At 50.9% G+C, this 13,164-nt stretch overlaps 1 pseudogene; it reads left to right on the top strand.

Annotated features, from left to right (window-relative positions):
• The first annotated feature begins 1,694 nt into the window (after window positions 1–1,694).
• Window positions 1,695–5,308, top strand: LOC140902973 (phospholipase A2 inhibitor gamma subunit B-like; annotated as a pseudogene).
• The last annotated feature ends 7,856 nt before the right edge of the window (window positions 5,309–13,164 follow it).

The raw sequence follows: 13,164 nt of genomic DNA, 5'->3' as shown, positions 1-13,164 counted from the left end.
TCTGTGAAGTTTGCAAGCTTGTGTCTCTTCCACCCAGAAGCTGCTCCCATAAGGATATTCCCGCACCCACAAGGGCGGCGAGATGTATGGAGCACGGGGGGGCCAAGTCCACCAAAGTTGGGGGCCAGGTCTCTCCCGCAGCCCCGCCTGCCGCCCCCACGCACCTCTCCTGGCCTGTCCACCCTGTCCCCATGCCTGCCCACCATGTGGGAATCGGGAATTAGGAGCACTTCGATCTCGTGGAGTGGTCTGAGCCCCTCTCCCTCCACCCCTGTGCCTGTCCTGGGTGGTCCTTGGCTTTCACTCCCATCCCCAACTCATCCCCAAAAGCAACACGTACTCCAGACATCACCAGACACCCCTGCTGGCGACCTCCTGCTCTCCTGGCTCCGCAGAGCAGCACATCTGACGGCCCCATCGACTACTCCTGGGAGAATTCTGCTCCAAAGTATTAAAAATATGCACAGCTCGTTAATTATACACGTGCACAGTAGCGCAGAATTCCCCCAGGAGTAACAGTCCGTGCACCAGGGAGGTTAGCCCCACCACTCCCTCTCGGGTTCCCAAACCGAAGGGACCCTGGGGAGAGAGACCGGCCACGGGACTAAGCATCACGCACTCACCGTCTGTGGGGATCTCATGTGCCAAACCCCCACCCTGCTTCACACTAGTTAATGTTGGACAGTGACAGGGATCGGCCAACCCCTCCAGCCTGCTTAGTCTGTCTAAATTAATAGAGCAGGGCCCCCTTTCCTCCCATGCCGGGGGATCTGTCATGTCCCCAGTCCCCCTTCCCCCATGCAAGGGGCTGTGTGCCCTCCCACTCCCCCTCCCCCCAATGCCAGGGTCTCTATGTGCCCCCATTTCCCCTCCCCCCAGTGCCAGGGGCTCTGTGTCCCCCATTTCCCCTCCCCCCAGTGCCAGGAGCTCTGTGCCCCCCATTTCCCCTCCCCCCAGTGCCAGGGGCTCTGTGCCCCCCATTTCCCCTCCCCCAATGCCAGGGTCTCTATGTGCCCCCATTTTCCCTCCCCCCAGTGCCAGGGGCTCTGTGCCCCCCATTCCCCTACCCCCAGTGCCAGGGGCTCTGTGCCCCCCATTTCCCCTACCCCCAGTGCCAGGGGCTCTGTGCCCTCCCATACCCCCTCCCCCCAGTGCCAGGGGCTCTAGGGTTCCTACCTCTGAGATACAAAAACCCAGGACACCCGGGATGATCCTCAGCTCGTGTCACCAGCCGCTTGGGCGTGTGCACAGAGCATCCTGGCAGATTTCCCGGGGACAGCTACCCCAGAGAAGGGGCCAGCCTGGGCAAACCTGGCACCCCTAGGCTCTGCGTGTCCCCGCACTCTCCCCAATGCCAGGGTCCCCCTCGTCCCACTCCACCGTCACCGCCTCCCAGGTGCCGGGCGCCACCCTGGCCCACGGCGCGAGTGCCCCAGGCCTGAGTCAAACCCAGGGCCGTGCACTGAGCAGCCCCCGGGCGTGTGACGAACACAGCATCCAGCCCTTACCTTCCTGGGGGGCCTCCGTGTTGACAGCCCAAGGCCATCAGCCAAAATCCTCCCCGCTTCCCATTTTGGGCAGGGTGACACCAATTGCAACATCGCCCCCGCCTCTGTCGATAACTGCCAAGCCCCGGCCTTTGCTGCGTCAGAGACCCCCGGCTCTCAGCACCGTCCGGCTGCGTCCCCGGCACCATGAGGACACCTCTCCTCTTCTGCCTCCTCTCGGCCCTGCTGGAGACAGGTGAGAACGGGCTCTCGGGGGTCTTGGAGCCCTGCCCGGTGCCGACAGAAAAAGACCCACCCTGGAATAGCTGCTCTGGAGGGGAGCAGCTCTCCTCCCCGGGGTGAAATATGCCCCAGCACTGAGATCTTGCCCCTGGGCTGGGGGGCTGCTCACCACCTGTCCCGTGTGGAGGAAATTCTCCCCACCGATCTTCTCTGGGGAGATGGGGACCTCCAGCTCCCACCGAGCTGGAGGAGAGGGAAAGATTTCTCCCCCTTTCTCAGCTACCTCACTCGATTTTGCAATGGAGGGACAGACGACATTGGCACAAACCCAAGAAATTCAGGGCCAGATCCCGGCTGGGGTCAATGGCCCGTATCTGCACTGGAGTCAATGGGGATGGAGAGAGTGGAGTGAGGGCTCTGCCCAGGTGCATCATGTTGCCTTTCCTTCCACAGGGACCTGTGTTTCGTGCGAGGTTTGCGTCAGCCCATGTCACAGCTGTACAGGCAGAGTCCAAGTCTGCAGTGAACATATGAATTCCTGTGGGATCATTAAAACAGAAACCGTAGTAGGTGGGTGCAGGAAACCTTGACCCAGCGCTGAACACAGTCTCATTTGGAGTCAGCACTCCTTCATTCTCTTCCTAGTACCAGGAGGTGGGCATGATCTAGTGGGTTAGAGTAGGGGGCTGGAAGCCAGGACTTCAGTACTGCTTCGATCCCTGGCTTTGGGAAGGGACTGGGGCCTGGTGAGTCAGAATAGCGGGGGCTAGGAGCCAGGACTCCTGGGTTCTATCTCCAAATCTGGAAGGGGAGAGAGATCGAGAGGGTTAGGTTGAGGGGTGGAAGAAGCAGTGGGTATCAGCACTCCTGGTTCTATACTGACCTTGGCTGAGTCATTCCTTCTGTATGCCATGCCTCAGTTTCCCCATCTTTAGCTTGATCATGATCACACACGTGAACAGTTGCGATGGGGAGGCGGAGACAACGACACCAGGGAATGAAGCCTCATCTCCTCTTCCTCCCATGCAGGCGAGATGAAGAGTTCGACCTTTATGAAGACCTGTGTGTCCTCCAGCCAGTGCGGCCTCGATCCTGTTTTAATGACTTTGGGGAACGGGATATCCACGAGCACGAGCACCGCCTGCTGTATGGGGCAGGCCTGTAATACAGCCTCCTTTCCCGGTACCCAGCTCCATCTCCGTCTCCCTGCTCCTTCTCCCTCCAGCTCTTCCCCTTCCTCACGTCCCCTTCTCCTCCTCCTGACCCCTGCAGGGGTCTCTTTGGGAGGATGGAAAAAGGATTATGAAAGAATCCTTTGGGGCACCCCATGGACTAACACTGAGCCCCTGGCTGGGTGGAGTTTAGTGGGCGGGGCTCTAGGCTGCCCCCAGGTGTCAACCCAGCTGGCCCCACCCGGGGCGGGGTCCAGAGCTCCCTGCTGCAAACCCCTCCCCTGCCCCTGCTGCCCCCGGCTTCCCCGGAGCTACAGCGCCCCCTGCAGGGGGCCCCCGGGGCTGAGCTGTGCAGCCCCCAGCTGCTCTCCCGGCCCCGACCCGTCCTGGGGCTCGTCCCCCGAGCTGACTGCGTTTGCTCTGCTTCTTCCCAGCGTCCCCGGCTAACACCACCCTGAACGGCCTCCGCTGCCCAGCCTGCTACTCTTTGTTTTCCCATCACTGCAGTGAAGAGATCATCGACTGCCCAGGAGCCCAGACCCACTGCATCCACGTCAGCGGCACCGTGAAAAGTGGTAATTGCCAATCGACTGTTTCTCCGCTCAGATTTCCCCATCCAGGAGGGAGCCACACACACGGGCAATCTCCTGCCATGGGGAAGAATTGGGCAGAGTCTCGGCACACCTGGATACTGTCCCCATGATTTCTCCTCACTGTACCTCTGTTTCCCCTACGCACCCGTTGGGGTTTCATGTTAGAATTCATGAGGGTTTGGAGACAGCTGACAAGGAAGGTCTGGAAAAGCCTGCGGAGAGAAGGGGAACCAACTGGGGCTATTTTTCCTTGGGAATAAGAGAGGCTACATGATAGAACATATGAAATTATGATTGTGATAAGGGAGATAGATAGATAGATAGATAGATAGATAGATAATTTAATTCTAGACCAACACCAAAAGATTAGGAGAAAATAGTTGTTTCGGGTGAAATCAAAATTAATTTTTGGGCGGCACTTTCAACAAACTGAAAAGTCAGAAAAAGTTTCATTTTGGGTCAAACGAAACATCTCGTTTTGATTTTGAGGGGTTGTTAAAGTTGTTTAAATTTTTTTAAAAAATAAAATGTCGGAAGGAAAAGTTGTTTTGAACCAAAAGAGGGAAAAGTTTCTATTTTTCCCCCCAGAGTTTGTGTTTTTACAGGGGTTTCTTCCAACTGAAACAATTGGGCGACTTTGAATTTGCAAAATGTTCCCAAGTGGTCACATTTGCATTTTTCACTGAAAAAAAGTTTCAGCTGAAAAATGTCACCGACCACGAGAGCGGGGAGATCGAGGACTCCTGCCCGCCTGCTGTCACAGGACAGGATGTAAGCGAATGTTCAATGAAATTGAAAAGGGACAAGTTCATTCTGATGAAAGGAAACACATTTCCCAGTCAATAAACCGTCAGTCCGTGGAACTCCCCATCCAAGAAATTGCTGTGGTCAAGAGTTGAGCAAGATTCGAAAAGGGATTGTGGGCTAATCAGAGAGATCAGAATAAATGATCGTAAAAATGTTGGCGGGGATAGTGACCCTCCTCTTTCAGGTCGTGAGGGGAGCTCTAGCTCTTAGCAATCGGGACGAGACCTAGAGGAGGAGGAGATTATCCCACACGTTGGGCGGTTTTGATCCTTTCTCTGCAGAATCTAGTGCTGGCCACTGGCGGAGACGGGATACTGTCCTATGCACAGCACCCTGCACAATGGGGCCCCAAACTGCCATGGTGTCTCCAGAGCCTGCTGTTCTACAAATCAAAATAATACAGGAAAAGTGATGGCACAAACACCCTGTCCTGGGTTTAGCAGGCCAATGATCAAACCACTGACATGCCAGGTTCTGTACAGACCCCTTGACTGAGAGCTTCTTAGGGATCCCAGCTCTGACACCATCAGTGAGCTACACCATTGCCTGGTGAATGGTGGGACTAACACAGGCCTGCTCCAAAGTTCATTAGGGATCAGGGCCCTACATGACTTGCCCAGGTGTCCACAGAGTGAGACTATATCAGAGCTGGGGGGGGAGACTGTTGGGGGCAGGTCTAGATGGGCAGCAGGGAGTGGCGCAGAGGAGGAGGGGGAGGGTGTTTGTATAGGGTCAGAGCCATAAGAGGTCATAGGTCGCTAGACACTGACCCCGCTGTTTGGTCCCCCACAGGTGGGACAACCATACACACCACCATGAAAGGCTGCGCCACCGAGTCCGCCTGCACCAATATACAACAGTTCAAAGGGGCCTTCGGGGGGTTCAGTATGGATGTCACCACGGCCGAATGCAGACCAGCCTCCCATGTGGCAGCATGGCTCCAGAACCAGCCAGACTCGTCCTCCCAGCCCTCGTTACAGTCCTGCTGGCGAAGGTCCACTCCTGATCCCCACGCCCGTGCCACGTGGCCCTGGATAACCACACCGCAGGTGGCGGGCGGGTGCCCCCCTGCCAAAGGCTCCCATGTCCCGCTCGGATTCACTTCCCCTTTCGTGGGATTAACGGAATAAAGCAGACAGGAGAAAATGGTCGTGTGCGTGTGTGTTTGTCTGTAATCACGAATCTCAGATACTGTGTGTCTTTCTGTGTGTAATTGTGAGTGTTGGACTCTGGGAGTATGCAAGCATGAGTCTCATATTGTGTGTGTCTGTGTGTGATCATGAGTCTTGGACTGTGTGTGTGTAAGTCTTGGACTCTGTGTGTGTGTGTGTGTGTGGTGTTGTTGGATCATATTAAAGAAGTTCTGTATGAAAATCACAAATGAGTTTGGTTCCCCAGAGTTTCAATTCCAGGGTATTACTAATTAAGAGGTCTCTTGGTTTTTGGTACTGTTTCTCTCCCTCTCTGTGTGAAACTTGCAAGCTGCTAATTGTGTTAGTACATTCTAAGACAGAGTCTGTTCTCAAAGGTTTCAGAGTAGCATCCGTGTTAGTCTGTATTCGCAAAAAGAAAAGGAGGACTTGTGGCACCTTAGAGACGGACCAATTTATTTGAGCATAAGCTTCCGTGAACTACAGCTCACTTCATCGGATGCACGAAAGTTCACGAAAGCTTATGTTCAAATAGATTTGTTAGTCTCTAAGGTGCCACAAGTCCTCCTATTCTTTCTGATCTCAAAGCAATTCTTTGTAACAACAACTACTCACACAGAGAGAGACTCAAAGCAACACTCTGTAACAACAGAAACAGCACCCAGAGACTCCCCACCCTTTTGCTGTAGTCATCTCGCTTTGTTAACAATTGTGTTTAAAATAGAGATAGAGGATGTATGTGGATGGATGCTTGGTGTGGATAACAACTGAGTGATCAGGGAGGTGCCAGCCTAAGAATCCAGTGTCCATCGGCTGAAGAAGGCGTCAAGTGGAATTCCAGGGCAGACTGGAATCCACCCAACAGCCTCAAGGATGGGAGACCCAAAGAACAAGATAACACCTGGCAACAGAGCCATCAGGAATGTGCCCTCTGCTGACTGATTCAGCAACAGCATGATGAAGCCATTCCCATAGACTGACGTAGGAAGAAATTCCTATAAAAATGGACTCTGGAAAGTGAGAACTTTGGGGTTTGATTCTGCAAACCAACTTCCAGGAGCATCAGAGGAGCATCAGATGAGCATCTGACAAGGCCCTGCTCCCTCCTCATGTCCAGGCCACCTGGCCAGTGGCTTGGCATGAGCAACTCTAAGGCTGGTAACTATGAGAACAACCTTGCAGAACCTGTGTGTGTGGGTGTGTATGTGTGTGTGTGTGTGTTTGTATGAATGAATGTGTGAATAAATATGAGACTGAATGGAATGTTATAGCTATAACTAACTGCTTACTAGGATTCTTTCTGTATTCACAATAAATGTGGTATTTTGCCTTTTCCCCTTTAATAAAATCCTGCTGGTTTTTTATTTTATTGGTATAACAGTGTGTGTGCGTATAGTCCTGAGTCCTGGATTGTGTGTGTAACCGGGAGTCTTGGATCATGTGTCTGTGTGTGAGATCGTGAGTCTGTGCATGTGTGGGGGTGTGTCCGGGATTACGTGTGTGTGTTTGTGATGATCGGGCTGATTTCCCCTGTGTTTAATTCTAGCAAGGGTCGTGGGGCTATCAGAAGCCGCACCCACCCTCCTACGGGCCCTAGAGTCGTTTGGAAAAGGGGGTTTGTTTGTTTGGAGGGGGGTATTTCTTAGAATATTCCAGTTTTTTTGTCATCAAACTGAAAAATGTTCAGCTGAAAAACCCGTTTTTTTTAAATCATAAATATATTCTTTGTGGCAGGACCCACTAACCAGGGCTGCAGACCCTAAAGGGTTAAAGCAGCTTCCCCTCCCCCCTACGCCTGGGGATGCCAGGGCAGCTCTGCTTCCTGAACAGAGCAGTTGTTGGAAAGATACCGGGCACCAGGACTGAACCTTGGACTTGGGGGGAGGACGAGGGGGGAATAAACGCAGGAGTAAATGCATTTAACCCTGGAATTAAAGGAGACACACCTTTCACTGTGCGGCATAGCAGCTCCCTAAACCACTTTCCAGGATCCAGCCACTAGAGGCGGGAAAGACACACACTGGTATGGATCCGGGTTACATTGGTGCTACAGTAAACCACCCCACCGAGAGGGTGGGGGGAAAGCGAGTGAGCCCTCCCGTATCAACAGAGACCCACCCACCTAGGTTCATGTGGACGACCTCCTAACCCTGTGGGGCTTCCCCTTTAAAAGCTTAGATTTAAAGGGGAGAAATGATAACTTTTTTCTGTTGAGATGGCATTAATCTGCAGAACTCCATGCCATTGGAAACCGCCAGTGCCAGCATTCAGACATGATTGGCCATTTGGACAGAAAATGAGAGGATCTACAGTCTCATTAGAGAGATGGGTGTAAAAGGGTCACATGCCTGACTTTCTCTGAGCCCACTGATTGCTGACTGAGGAGGTAGGAAGGAGCCCACCTGCATGGCCCAGATTATTCCATCAGTGACCTCTAGGAGGAGTCATGCACCATCCCATGGAGGAACTGGACCTGGCTTCCCGTCAGAGCTGGGTCCGGACTAGTGTCCTCCACTCACTTGCTCTGCTCTGGGATTACCCAGAAGGGGGCAGGTATGTAAAATATAGCCAGATCCCAGCTGGGGTCAATGGGCCATAGCTCCATTGGAGTCAATGAATGAGATGGGTGTGTCTGGGATGAGAGAGAGAGAGCGAGAACGATAGACGGTAGGGTGTGCATGTAATGGAGAGATAGAGGGGTCTGTTTGGGGATAGATAGATAGATAGATAGATAGATAGATAGATAGATAGATAGATAGATAGATAGATAGATAGATAGATAGATAGATAGATAGATAGATAGATAGACAGACAGTCAGTCACTGGGCCTGGGTTTCCAATCCCTTCTACTGTAGTAAACCAGACATAACCCCACTTAAGTCATAAGAACGTCTGAGGAACAGTGTGGGAGGGGGATAAACAAGGGGAAATAGTTTTACTTGGTGTAATGACCCATCCACTCCCAGTCTTTATTCAAGCCTAAGTTAATTGTATCCAGTTTGCAAATTAATTCCAATTAAGCAGTCTCTCGTTGGAGTCTGTTTTTGAATACAATTAACTTAGGCTTGAAAAAAGACTGGGAGTGGATGGGTCATTACACAAAGTAAAACTATTTCCCCATGTTTATTCCCCACACACACACTGTTCCTCACACGTTCTTTTCAACTGCTGGAAATGGCCCACCTTGATTATCACTACAAAAGGTTCCTCCCCCACCTCCACCCCCCCGCTCTCCTGCTGGTAATAGCTCACCTTACCTGATCACTCTGGTTACAGTCTGTATGGTAACACCCATTGTTTCATGTTCTTTGTGTATATAAATCTCCCCACTGTATTTTCCACTGAATGCATCCGATGAAGTGAGCTGTAGCTCACGAAAGCTCATGCTCAAATAAATTGGTCCGTCTCTAAGGTGCCACACGTCCTCCTGTTCTTTTTGCGGATACAGACTAACACGGCTGCTATTCTGAAACCTGTCATTATGCAAGGCACTGAATTTAGCCATATGGAGTGGAAATCTATGAACTTCATTAAAAAACTCGTACAGATACAGACAGACATCATCTTCCTTTCCAAATGCAAACAGATGGACATCATACCAAAAGGACTGAAGGTAAAAAATCCATTACAATCTACATACCACACAGACTATGCTGACAGCTCGTGTCACACGGTCTCAAAGAAACTGCGGAATCACCTGATCAACATCCTCTACAGCAAACAGGGAAAGATTAAGAAGGAGCTCTCAAAACTGGATACTCTCATAAAAAACCAACCTTCCACACAAACTTCCTCGCGCCTGGACTTTACTAAAACTAGACAAGCCATTTACAACACACACTTTGCTTCTCTACAAAAGAAAAAGGACACTAAACTATCTAAACTACTACATGCCACAAGGGGCCACAACAGTGGTTCCCTCAACCCACCCAGCAATATTGTTAATCTATCCAACTAGACTCTTAGCCCAGCAGAAGAATCTCTCCTATCTCGGGGCCTCTCCTTCTGCCCCTCCACCCCCACGAACACGATACAGTTCTGTGGTGACCTAGAATCCTATTTTCAATGTCTCCGACTCAAGGAATATTTCCAAAACACCTCTGAACAACATACTAATCCACAGAGGCCTCCCTACCAACATTACAAAAAGAAGGATTCTGGGTGGACTCCTCCTGAAGGTCGAGACAGCAGACTGGACTTCTACATAGAGTGCTTCCGCCGAAATGCATGGGCTGAAATTGTGGAAAAGCAGCATCACTTGCCCCATAACCTCAGCTGTGTGGAACGCAATGCCATCCACAGCCTCAGAAACAACTCGGACATCATAATCCAAAAGACTGACAAAGGAGGTGCTGTCATCGTCATGAATAGGTCAGAATATGAACAAGAGGCTGCTCGGCAGCTCTCCAACACCACTTTCTACAAGCCATTACCCTCTGATCCCACTGAGAGTTACCAAAAGAAACTACAGCATTTGCTCAAGAAACTCCCTGAAAAAGCACAAGAAGAAATCCGCACAGACACACCCCTGGAACCCCGACCTGGGGTATTCTATCTACTACCTAAGATCCATAAACCTGGAAATCCTGGGCGCCCCATCATCTCAGGCATTGGCACCCTGACAGCAGGATTGTCTGGCTATGTAGACTCCCTCCTCAGGCCCTACGCTACCAGCACTCCCAGCTACCTTCGAGACACCACTGACTTCCTGAGGAAACTACAATCCATCGGTGATCTTCCTGATAACACCATCCTGGCCACTATGGATGTAGAAGCCCTCTACACCAACATTCCACACAAAGATGGACTACAAGCCGTCAGGAACACTATCCCCGATAATGTCACGGCTAACCTGGTGGCTGAACTTTGTGACTTTGTCCTCACCCATAACTATTTCACATTTGGGGACAATGTATACCTTCAGATCAGCGGCACTGCTATGGGTACCCGCATGGCCCCACAGTATGCCAACATTTTTATGGCTGACTTAGAACAACGCTTCCTCAGCTCTCGTCCCCTAACGCCCCTACTCTACTTGCGCTATATTGATGACATCTTCATCATCTGGACCCATGGAAAAGAAGCCCTTGAGGAATTCCACCATAATTTCAACAATTTCCATCCCACCCTCAACCTCAGCCTGGATCAGTCCACACAAGAGATCCACTTCCTGGACATTACAGTGCTAATAAGCGATGGTCACATTCTTTGTAACTTAAACAAATATTCCTTTATTCTACTTTCAGAGACTTTCCCAGCAGCCTCTCTTGGCTTGACTTTGGTTCGGTCGGCATAACTGCTTTATATTTAATTTTTTTCACCTAACATTACTAATTAAGAGGTCTCTTGGGTTTTGGTACTGTTTTTCTCCCTCTCTTGTGAAACTTGCAAGCTGCTAATTGTGTTAGTACATTCTAAGACAGAGTCTGTTCTCAAAGGAATTCTTTGTAACAACAACCACTCACACAGAGAGAGACTCAAAGCAACACTCTGTAACAACAGAAACAGCACCCAGAGACTCCCCACCCTTTTGTTGTAGTCATCTCGCTTTGTTAACAATTGTGTTTAAAATAGAGATAGAGGATGTATGTGGATGGATGCTTGGTGTGGATAACAACTGAGTGATCAGGGAGGTGCCAGCCTAAGAATCCAGTGTCCATCGGCTGAAGAAGGCGTCAAGTGGAAATAACCGGATGACCCCCGGAGGGCAGACTGGAATCCACCCAACAGCCTCAAGGATGGAAGAAGAATAAAGGAGTTGGAGGTGCAAGTGGTGTTCTCGTCCATCCTCCCCGTGGAAGGAAAAGGCCTAGGTAGGGAGCGTCGAATCGTGGAAGTCAACGAATGGCTACGCAGATGGTGTCGGAGAGAAGGCTTTGGTTTCTTTGACCATGGGATGGTGTTCCATGAAGGAGGAGTGCTGGGTAGAGACGGGCTCCATCTTACGAAGAGAGGGAAGAGCATCTTTGCCAGCAGGCTGGCTAACCTAGTGAGGAGGGCTTTAAACTAGGTTCACCGGGGGAAGGAGACCAAAGCCCTGAGGTAAGTGGGAAAGCGGGATACCGGGAGGAAGCACAGGCAGGAATGTCTGTGAGGGGAGGGCTCCTGCCTCATACTGGCAATGAGGGGCGATCAACAGGTTATCTCAAGTGCTTATATACAAATGCACAAAGCCTTGGAAACAAGCAGGGAGAACTGGAGGTCCTGGTGATGTCAAGGAACTATGACGTGATCGGAATAACAGAGACTTGGTGGGATAACTCATATGACTGGAGTACTGTCATGGATGGTTATAAACTGTTCAGGAAGGACAGGCAGGGCAGAAAAGGTGGGGGAGTAGCACTGTATGTAAGGGAGCAGTATGACTGCTCAGAGCTCCGGTACGAAACTGCAGAAAAACCTGAGTGTCTCTGGATTAAGTTTAGAAGTGTGTGCAACAAGAGTGATGTAGTGGTGGGAGTCTGCTATAGACCACCGGACCAGGGGGATGAGGTGGATGAGGCTTTCTTCCGGCAGCTCACGGAAGCTACTAGATCGCATGCCCTGATTCTCATGGGTGACTTTAATTTTCCTGATATCTGCTGGGAGAGCAATACAGCGGTGCATAGACAATCCAGGAAGTTTTTGGAAAGCGTAGGGGACAATTTCCTGGTGCAAGTGCTAGAGGAGCCAACTAGGGGGGGTGCTTTTCTTGACCTGCTGCTCACAAACCGGGTAGAATTAGTGGGGGAAGCAAAAGTGGATGGGAATCTGGGAGGCAGTGACCATGAGTTGGTTGAGTTCAGGATCCTGACGCAGGGAACAAAGGTAAGCAGCAGGATACGGACCCTGGACTTCAGGAAAGCAGACTTCGACTCCCTCAGGGAACGGATGGCCAGGATCCCCTGGGGGACTAACTTGAAGGGGAAAGGAGTCCAGGAGAGCTGGCTGTATTTCAAGGAATCCCTGTTGAGGTTACAGGGACAAACCATCCCGATGAGTCGAAAGAATAGTAAATATGGCAGGCGACCAACTTGGCTTAATGGTGAAATCCTAGCGGATCTTAAACATAAAAAAGAAGCTTACAAGAAGTGGAAGGTTGGACATATGACCAGGGAAGAGTATAAAAATATTGCTCGGGCATGTAGGAATGTTATCAGGAGGGCCAAATCGCACCTGGAGCTGCAGCTAGCCAGAGATGTCAAGAGTAACAAGAAGGGTTTCTTCAGGTATGTTGGCAACAAGAAGAAAGCCAAGGAATGTGTGGGCCCCTTACTGAATGAGGGAGGCAACCTAGTGACAGAGGATGTGGAAAAAGCTAATGTACTCAATGCTTTTTTTGCCTCTGTTTTCACTAACAAGGTCAGCTCCCAGACTGCTGCGCTGGGCATCACAAAATGCGGAAGAGATGGCCAGCCCTCTGTGGAGATAGAGGCGGTTAGGGACTATTTAGAAAAGCTGGACGTGCACAAGTCCATGGGGCCGGACGAGTTGCATCCGAGAGTGCTGAAGGAATTGGCGGCTGTGATTGCAGAGCCACTGGCCATTATCTTTGAAAACTCGTGGCGAACCGGGGAAGTCCCGGATGACTGGAAAAAGGCTAATGTAGTGCCAATCTTTAAAAAAGGGAAGAAGGAAGATCCTGGGAACTACAGGCCAGTCAGCCTCACCTCAGTCCCTGGAAAAATCATGGAGCAGGTCCTCAAAGAATCAATCCTGAAGCACTTGCATG

Source organism: Lepidochelys kempii, chromosome 24 (assembly GCF_965140285.1).
Source record: "Lepidochelys kempii isolate rLepKem1 chromosome 24, rLepKem1.hap1, whole genome shotgun sequence".
Classification (NCBI taxonomy): domain Eukaryota; kingdom Metazoa; phylum Chordata; order Testudines; family Cheloniidae; genus Lepidochelys; species Lepidochelys kempii.
This window is presented reverse-complemented; position numbering and strand designations above follow the sequence as displayed.